This window comes from Schistosoma mansoni, chromosome 3 (assembly GCF_000237925.1).
Source record: "Schistosoma mansoni strain Puerto Rico chromosome 3, complete genome".
Lineage (NCBI taxonomy): Eukaryota > Metazoa > Platyhelminthes > Trematoda > Strigeidida > Schistosomatidae > Schistosoma > Schistosoma mansoni.
Window position 1 is genome coordinate 21656301 of NC_031497.1, and position 8731 is coordinate 21665031.

Consider the following 8731-nt stretch of genomic DNA (forward strand, 5'->3'; position numbering starts at 1 on the left):
CCGTCTTTCCTGGCTAGTCTCGTCACCTGTTGGGTCAGTATGTTTTTGAGTTTCAAGGAATACTTGATGAATTTCGATTCCCGAATACCACAGTTTGCTTAAGCTGGGTCCATGTTTTCCGGTATACCTTGCACAATGATATTTCTTCCGCGGAAAATCGCCTCTCGAGATTTTTTAGGGATGTTCCGGATGAACTTTCGCTCAGGATACGGTATTCTTACGTTCCCATCGGATTTCAATAAGTGAATAGCTAGCGGGACGTCCTCTACGTCGGAAGCATTCTTGAGTGTTATACGAAGTAGCCTAGGATGTGGAGAGTCTTCCCCCGAGCGAGCCGTGTGACCGTCAAAGGCTCTATTCTAGGGAGTTCAGGCTTCTTGTTTCATTGTCCCCAGGGCATCCTGTCATTTTTGTCCTGCAAACTGAGTGGAAGGTCAGGGTCGTCCTTAAGGTTCATGATTATGACAGAGTCGTCACGCAGCGTTATTGATTTCCCAGGTTTTCCAGTGCGTCCAGGTTCGGCACCTTGTTGTTTGGATGTCGAAGCGCGTTTCTGATTCTTAGGCTCTTTGATGACCGGATGGACGTTCTTGGGGATAGATTGTGCGACCAATTCACCAGTTGATTCTCGTACAATACTTGGGATATTCAGCTTAGACGGTGACGCCTGGTACTTTTTAACTGTGTTAACGTGGTTCCAACCACCTACAGAGTTTTGGGGAACGACTGTTGCATTCAAGGACTCTGAGCTGGGAGACCCAAGTTTGCTGAGGAAGTCAATTACCGTTGACGTTAATATGGTACTGAGTTCCAGCATGTCATCACTAGTGCTTTTACCTGCTCCTCAAATAGTGGACCTGTCGATATCCCCCTATTTTTTCTACCCGTTGTATGACTGTCATTTACTAAGTTTCCAGACAACTTCTTTCTCGGACCTGTCAGTAGGGCGATGATGTTGCTCAGCAAAACTACGGCATCCGTGTTGCACATAACACATACCCACCTAAGATCTGATCTGCTGACTCTGCTGTATGCAGCTTCTGTGAGATCTGTGGTCGCTTCGTGGAACCAACCTTTGCAGTTGTCGCACTACATGCCAGATGTAACAGCGAAACGGCAACCAGGTCATCTGCAAGACTATGGATACAAACTGTCTTATAAATACAGGACAGTTTAAAAAGAAACATAGTACACTAAAACGGGCGAAAATGGATAAAAACGGGTAATGATAAGCTAAAACTAGCCTTTACGTGAAAACGGAAAGAAAAACCGAATAGTAAGCTGAGACAATACTACAGTTAACTATTAAGTTTAGTGAAACTAAAAGAAGGTAGTCTACCGAACGTTTAGCTCCGAATAGATTCTTTAGATCAGAGCTGGTACTTTGGTTGCATAAGAACACAGCGAAAGTTTGATAAATACAGATAACGTTAGGACTAAACTTCCCGTTCAAAAAAGGTCTATTGACCTATATTAATCTTTGCAGTTTGTAATAGGGTGGAGGTACAATCTCGTTTCGAATATATCAACAAAAAATGTTGATATTACGTGTTCTTGTACAGAATTCCAGTAACTCACTACTCGGTGCGAAAAACGAAACTCCAGACGCAGACGATTTAATCTCGGTTTTTAACTTTCTTCGAATGATCAGTCTTAGAGGGAAGGAAAGGATTGCATCGAGCAAAGCTGTTGATTTCTATTCAGTTATTGGAAATCAAAACGAAGTTTCAAAGCTAACACCATATGTATGTTTGAAAAATACAGTGCAAAATCAAGGTCACAAAGGCTTGTCTATCGTACTAAATTGACTCAGTACAGACTAATACAGATAAACAGAACGGGGTAACTCACACCTTTCAAATTTAGAGCACAAATTGATTATATATGAACGCCACGAGTTCACTGAATAAAATGGATGAGCTACATGAACTCAGTAATGCTAATAATACCCATCTGATAGGAATACCTGGAACATGTATATCTTCTCAATTCGCGGGCCGGGAACTAGCAATACCCGGGGCGTCTTTGTTTGGCAACGACAGAAGACGGGAATTGGGGACGGAGTGGTCTTATACTTGCGACCTTGCTTGAGAGTAAGTACATCAACTGGACAAGCAGGAGTTTATTAATCTTGATGAATTCGTACAGTGCTCAGTACGATTGAACACCACCTCTAGGTGTTTAGTCGTGGTCGTCTACAGACAACCAGCTGCGACATCGAGTATGACAGTCATATGCCGGAAAGATTACCCCGCTCTACAAGACTCGGATTCACTCATATCCTGATTCTAGGGGACTTCCATCTTCCTGGGGACAACTTCGCGGAACTTACCTATATTGCAGAAGAAAACTCTACTGAAGCTCGGTTCTTCACATAATCTTCAACAGTTTTATTCGTCCCCATTTAGACTACAGAAACATAGTATTTCCTCCCTCTCTTCAGAAGGATAAGGACACTGTGGTCAGCATCCAATGTCGAACACTTACAGAGCTATTGATTTTGGGGATTTATTTGTAGCTATAACACTCCGGAGCATATCCAACGTCAAACCACGAAATCAGTTCGGGGACTCAAATTCAAAGCTTATGGAGAGCGCCTCCAATCACTTAACTTTTGCCCATTAGAGTACAGACGTCTTAGAGGTGATATTCTAATGGCTAACAATACCCTTAACACCTCTGGACATCCCCTTAAACATATACTTAAGCTTAGTCAGTTTCAGTTTCAGTTTCAGTTTGGAAAGGACAGGAGGCTTGGTGGCCTGTGTTAGTCCTGGCAATGATGGTCTCTCAGCTGATCCAACTTTCTTTTGAAGGAGTCGACGGATGGAGCCTCAACCACGTGCTGAGGTAATGAATTCCACTCGTTGATTATTCGATGGGAAAGTCGGTAGTCAGCTGACAAGTAATTCGTTCTGGGCTTGTGAACTTTTTTGGAGTGTCCTCGTAGATTTTCTGTTTTGGAAGACAAGAAAAATGAGGGCATATCAGGTGCAAATTTGTCATTTAGCAATTTGAAAACTATAATCAAGTCACCTCTGATTCTTCTATATGACAGCGGGAATAGGTTTAGCTTGGTCAGTCTAGTACCATACGGGAGCTTCGCTATTCCGGGAATCAGCCTAGTTGCTGTTCTCTGAACTCTTTCCAAGAGTTCACTGTCTTTTTTCAGGCAGGGGTTAGCTGCTTGTATACAGTACTCAAGTTTAGGGCGTACGAACACTGTATACAAAGTCAGAAACGTTTTAGCGTCAAGATGCCTAAAAGCCCTGCGTATGGACCATAAAGTCCTAAAACCTTTGGCGGCTATTGCACGGCAGTGTGCAGTAGTCTTTAAGTCTTGACTAACGATGACGCCTAAGTCATTGTGTGCCTGAACAATAGGTAACTCAGTGTTATTCATCGTGTATGTATCTGTACCCTGATGGCCAATATGCATCACAATACACTTGGAAGTGTTTATCGGCAATTGCCAGGTTTGGGACCATTCAGATAATCTCTCCAGGTCATTTTGAAGTTCTAAGCTATCGCTCTTGCTTTGTATCGCTCTCCATATCTTGACATCATCAGCATAGAGTAAGACCGATGACGATAGTAGACGAGGGAGATCATTTACGTACAGGAGGAATAACACTGGCCCCAAAACTGTACCTTGGGGGACTCCACTAAGCACAGTTTCCCAGCTAGACAACTTGGAGTTCACCCTTACTCTTTGTTGACGCCCAACTAGGAAGTCTTTTATCCACATCAATAGATTGCCTCCAATCCCGACATTCCTTAGCTTATATAACAGCCGGTTATGCGGAACTTTGTCGAAGGCTTTGCTGAAATCGATGTAAGCTACGTCTATAGGTAATTTTTGGTCCTTAAGAGCGCACCAGCTTTCACGAGCGACTAATAAGTTTGTGAGACAAGAGTAACCTGTTCTAAAACCATGCTGCTTTTCGGAGAGGATCCGGTTTTCATCGAGATACTTTAACAGTTCCTTCCGAATAATCTTTTCTAAGATTTTAACAACCACACTAGTTAGGCTAATTGGTCGGTAATTCTCAGGCTTATGTTTTGTACCTGTTTTGAAGACTGGACTTACTATGGCGTTCTTCCAGTCTTTTGGTAGACGACCCTGGGTTACGGATAGATTAAAACATACACTTAAAGGGTTCGCAACAAAGTTAGCTAATTCCTTTAGTAACCTAGGATGCAGTTCATCGGGTCCAGTGGATTTACCTATGTCAAGCTTAACTAGCAGACCAAAAACATCGAGTTCTTCAATGGTTACGCTGTCCAGTGCTTGTGTGGGTGGATTTTCATGGACTGGTGAGAAGGGTGTTTCTATGGTGTATACATCGCTAAAGTATTTAGAGAATACTTGAGCTTTGCCAAAGTCATCCTCCACTAGTGATGTGGCAGTACTGTCTCCCCATAATGAAGGAACATTTCTTCTTCTTTTTGTCCTTTGGTTTATATACGAATACAAGCGTTTAGGGCATTCTATGGATTCCCTTACGATTTTCTCTTCGTACAGCTTTCTGGCCTTACGGAGGGTCGAGGCACAGGTATTTCGAGCCTTTTGATACTGAGATTTCGCCTCGTCAGTCCCCAGTAACCTAAATCTGTCCCACATTTTCCTTCTTTTACGGAGAAGGATGCGAACCTCCCTACTGAACCACGGTGGGGAGTTTCTCGGTCTCTTAGGTGTAGTCCAAGGGATGTGGGGGGTGGTAACTTTTAAGTATAAATTCCGGAATACGTCCCAAGCCGTTTCGATTGATGACTCTGGATCTAATTTCCAATCTACTAATGATGCTGATTTCATGATGTCTGCTATGTTTGCTTTCCAGACGTTAGGTCTGGATTGAGCTGAAGCGTACTCGTGATCGACAGTTATATGGAAGTCAAAGCTTAAAACTGCATGATCACTTTTGCCTAGGGGTGGCATGTAATCCAGGTTTGCAACATCATCCTCATAATGAGTCAATATAAGATCTAGTAAGGATGATGCAGAACCCGGGTCGTACCTAGTTGCTTCCTTCACGTGTTGCACTAGAGCACAAGTGATTATCGCATCAACTAGTTCCTGTTCGAAGGAGTTTGCTGACGATTCAGTCCGAAGATTTCCCCAGTCCACCATGGGTGCATTGAAGTCCCCTAAGATTAGACATCGATCACTTCGTGATAAAGTGTTGAGACTGCTTAGCAGGACCTCGTTTGCCTCACAGCTTGGACTGCGATAGATCAAACTAAGTAGTAACTCTTGTCCCCTGCATTTCAGGCGGCAGCAAACTAATTCATACGTCCCACTCTCATGGGATACACTGTCGATAATGGTGAATGGAATAGCATTCCTAATGAATAGAGCTACTCCCCCTCCTTTACGTGTTTGTATTCTATCGGCCCTTACCAATGTAAAACCCTCGAAATCAAGTTCCCTACTATCTATAGACGGCGTCAGCCATGTTTCTGTGACTGCGATTATGTCTGGCCTAGTTGAGTCAATCTGTACACCTAGTTCCGGTAGCTTATTTAGTAAGCTCCGGGCGTTGGTATAACAGATCCGAAGCCTATTTAGGTGGCCTCGTGCTTCACCCAGAGTGGCTTCGGCATCATCCTCTGTCGAAGCCTCACAACCCGAAAATTTACAATTTTCAGGTCTTTTTCGCCAGCGTCTAATCTGAGCTGTAGTTCCTTTTCGGCTTCCCGTCTTTTAACACGGTCCGCCAGCGGTAAGTCCTTACGGAGAAAAACTCCTGAACCCTTTAATTTGTGTCCATTTTCTAAGATTAAGTCGCGTTCGTTTGAGGATTTGAAAACGACTTTGAGTAGTCTAGACTGATTTGGTTTCAGATGCGCTAGATTTCCTAATCTATACACCTTTAGCAAGGTGACTCCGGGGATGTTTTTGGGCATAACTTGGTTGAGTAGTTGTTTTATCAACACAATGTCATGCTCAAAACGAGCTTTCGGTTCTAAGTTGTCACTCTCCTTGACTCTATGGAGAATGACTGATCTGTCGCTGTGATCAGACCTCGGCTTGTCGACCCTTTTGGTGGGGGTATGACTTCCTTTTACGTCATTTTGGCGTTTTTTTCTTACGACCCGTACCCAATCGCCAACGTTCTTTGGAGTGGTAACCACATTCGCGTCAGGCGTACTGTGGGATTCCGGAAGAGTCAGGACGACTTGGGAGATCGGGTCATCTTTCGCGCTGGAAACCGATCGAGCCTTGCGGTTTCGGCTTCCTGAAGTTCCCTTCTGGGTACCATTTTTGATACGAGGGACAGAAGAGACTTTTTTGCGCGAGTTTCTGGTTGTAACAGTCCTCTTTGGAGGATGTTCTTCCTCCTTAGTAGGGTGTGGGTCGGCAGTTTTTGGACTCACTTGGGCCTGCCTTGTGTCAATCTGCGTGTCGACAGATTGAGTTCTGACTGATGTATCCCGACCGCGCTTGCCGAGACACTTTTTTGCGGCATTTACTATTGAAATGGCCTCGGTTAGCAGGCTATTTGCATCCAAACAGCACTGTTGACATAGCCATACACATCCATTTTTACTAAACCGCTTGAAAGCTGCAGGTGTTAGATTCGTGCAAACATCGTGGTACCAACCTTTGCACTCATCGCACTGCATGCCGCTATCAACAGGATATCGACATCCTGGGCGGTGGCAAATGCTTTTGTTGCATCTTCCAGTCATTTTAAGATGCGAAAGTGAGTGTTGACTATAAGTAGAAAAAAAAACTATAAACAGTTAGGACCAAAGTACTAACAGACACAATGGAAAAAAAAGGTACTCTGGAGTACCGACGATAAAACTATTTAGGATACCAAAGATGATACTCTAATAGAATACTTTAACTGAAAGAAATTCAATCAAAGTATAAAAACAGTAGTCTTGATACGTTAATAACGATCAAAACAATAGAATTTACTCAACGAGGAAAAATACCACTGTCCTTTTTAAATAGCGCGCGAAGGATTCATCGTCACAATACTAACCTAAGGGGTAACACTCAGAAACTGGAGACACAACATAGCAGAACGGACTGTAGAAACAACTTCCACTCTTTAAGAGTAGTCAAATGCTGGAATCCGTTGATGGCTGAGCTAGTGCAAGGAGTCATTTAAGAGGAAACTTGACCTATTCATAAGGACTAGGGATAACATCTTATTGAGGTTTACCAATTTTTTTCCTACCATCGTTAATACACCTAGGCTCGTGCCTGGAGGTATTGGTGATTCACTGCTACTAGACACGAAAGCCCGTTAAGCGAATGCGTCTTCTATTCCGCCCACAACCATTTGAATCCTAATTACTGAAGACTGAAGGAGACAGACTGAGCTAAGCTACACACGTCTGGAGGCAACACTTGGTATACTTGATTTGTCATGCCATATATTGTTCAGAGAGTGGTTTTCAGCACCCTCGTGATGTGCCAACAGAAACACAATTACCTGTTTGGTACAACTAGGAAGCGCAAAGTATCAATAATACGCTACCGGGATTACATGTTTTCCTGCACTGACTTAACTACTACACAGTCGAGTTGGGTTTTGTGAAACGACAATAAGGTCTTTAAAAGCTGCCCAAGGTTAAATACTCTCATCAATCTCTGAATTTTCTTAATTAAAATGTCAACATATATCATAATTCTTTGATAAAACTGATTAATAACGTGATTGTGTGCGGTTTTAGTGATTAGATCGTTAGAGGCACATTGGTTTTCTTTTAATTTTTACTAACTTGACTGTAGACTAACTAGTTTGTAATGTAGAGGTTTAGAATGCTATTCTATGTCAGGCATTCAAGGTTCCTGCTTATAATAATAGTCTTTGGATTCCTCACATATATAGATTTAGATTTGTGTAGTAAGGACAGAAGACCTACGGCCTATGTTATTCCTTTTCTAATATGCTTCTGTGAGTGTCCAGTCTTCTCTTGGATGAGTCAATTGAAGGTGCGGACACCACTGCTTCGAGCAGCAGGTTCCAATTATTGATAACTCGATGTGTAAACCTGTATGCCACGGGTATTTCGTTCGTTCTTGGCTTTTCTACTCGCCTGCTATGTCCTCCGAGATGTCCCGATAAAAGCACATGTTGCGTCGGAATCACAATAATTTGGATATACTTGACACGGACCAACAATATTTGCCGCTGTTAATCCAGTTCCACTTTCCGATCCCTACTGAGAGCTGAAGTCAACAACTTCATGAACAAATTGATGATCTAGCTCCCATTTTGTTCGTTTCCGCGCCATTAGTCGGCTGGTGAGTATTTTTGATATTGAGGAAAGGAATTTGAGTTCGAACTCCACCGATTTAGTTTAATATTGTCTTTTTACCAAAGTCCCTTTTGAACCAAAATGTTCGCAGATCCTATAGGCATATGTAGATGATGTTATATATTACTGAGTATAAGGTGAGCCTTAACCCCGTGTTTGATAGTGATATGATAACTATCTCTGTAAACTAAACCAATTAAGAATATTTTTGTCCTTTATAAGAAATTTCGGATAGATTACAAGGTAATGCTAGTCATGTATTGAGTACAGAAGACTGACGACCTGTGTTTGTCCTTTTCTAATAAATTTCTGTTAATTTCTAGTCTTCGACTGAATAAGTCAAATAAATGTTCCAAAAGTTGATGACTCAGTGTGGAAACATGTATGTCATGGGTATTCTGTTGGTCCTTCACTTTTGAACTCACCTAATATGTCTCCCGAATTGATCTGA

The 8731-nt window shown here is 42.5% G+C and overlaps 1 protein-coding gene across 1 annotated transcript in view; it reads right to left on the bottom strand.

Moving 5' to 3' along the window:
* Positions 1–7688, bottom strand: part of Smp_134940 (hypothetical protein) — a 32012-nt gene extending 24324 nt beyond the window's left edge. The window contains exon 1 of the mRNA XM_018799633.1: positions 7588–7688. The gene's annotated coding sequence lies outside the window, so the exon portion shown is untranslated. The remainder of the gene's footprint in view (positions 1–7587) is intronic.
* Between the last annotated feature and the right edge of the window lie 1043 nt (positions 7689–8731).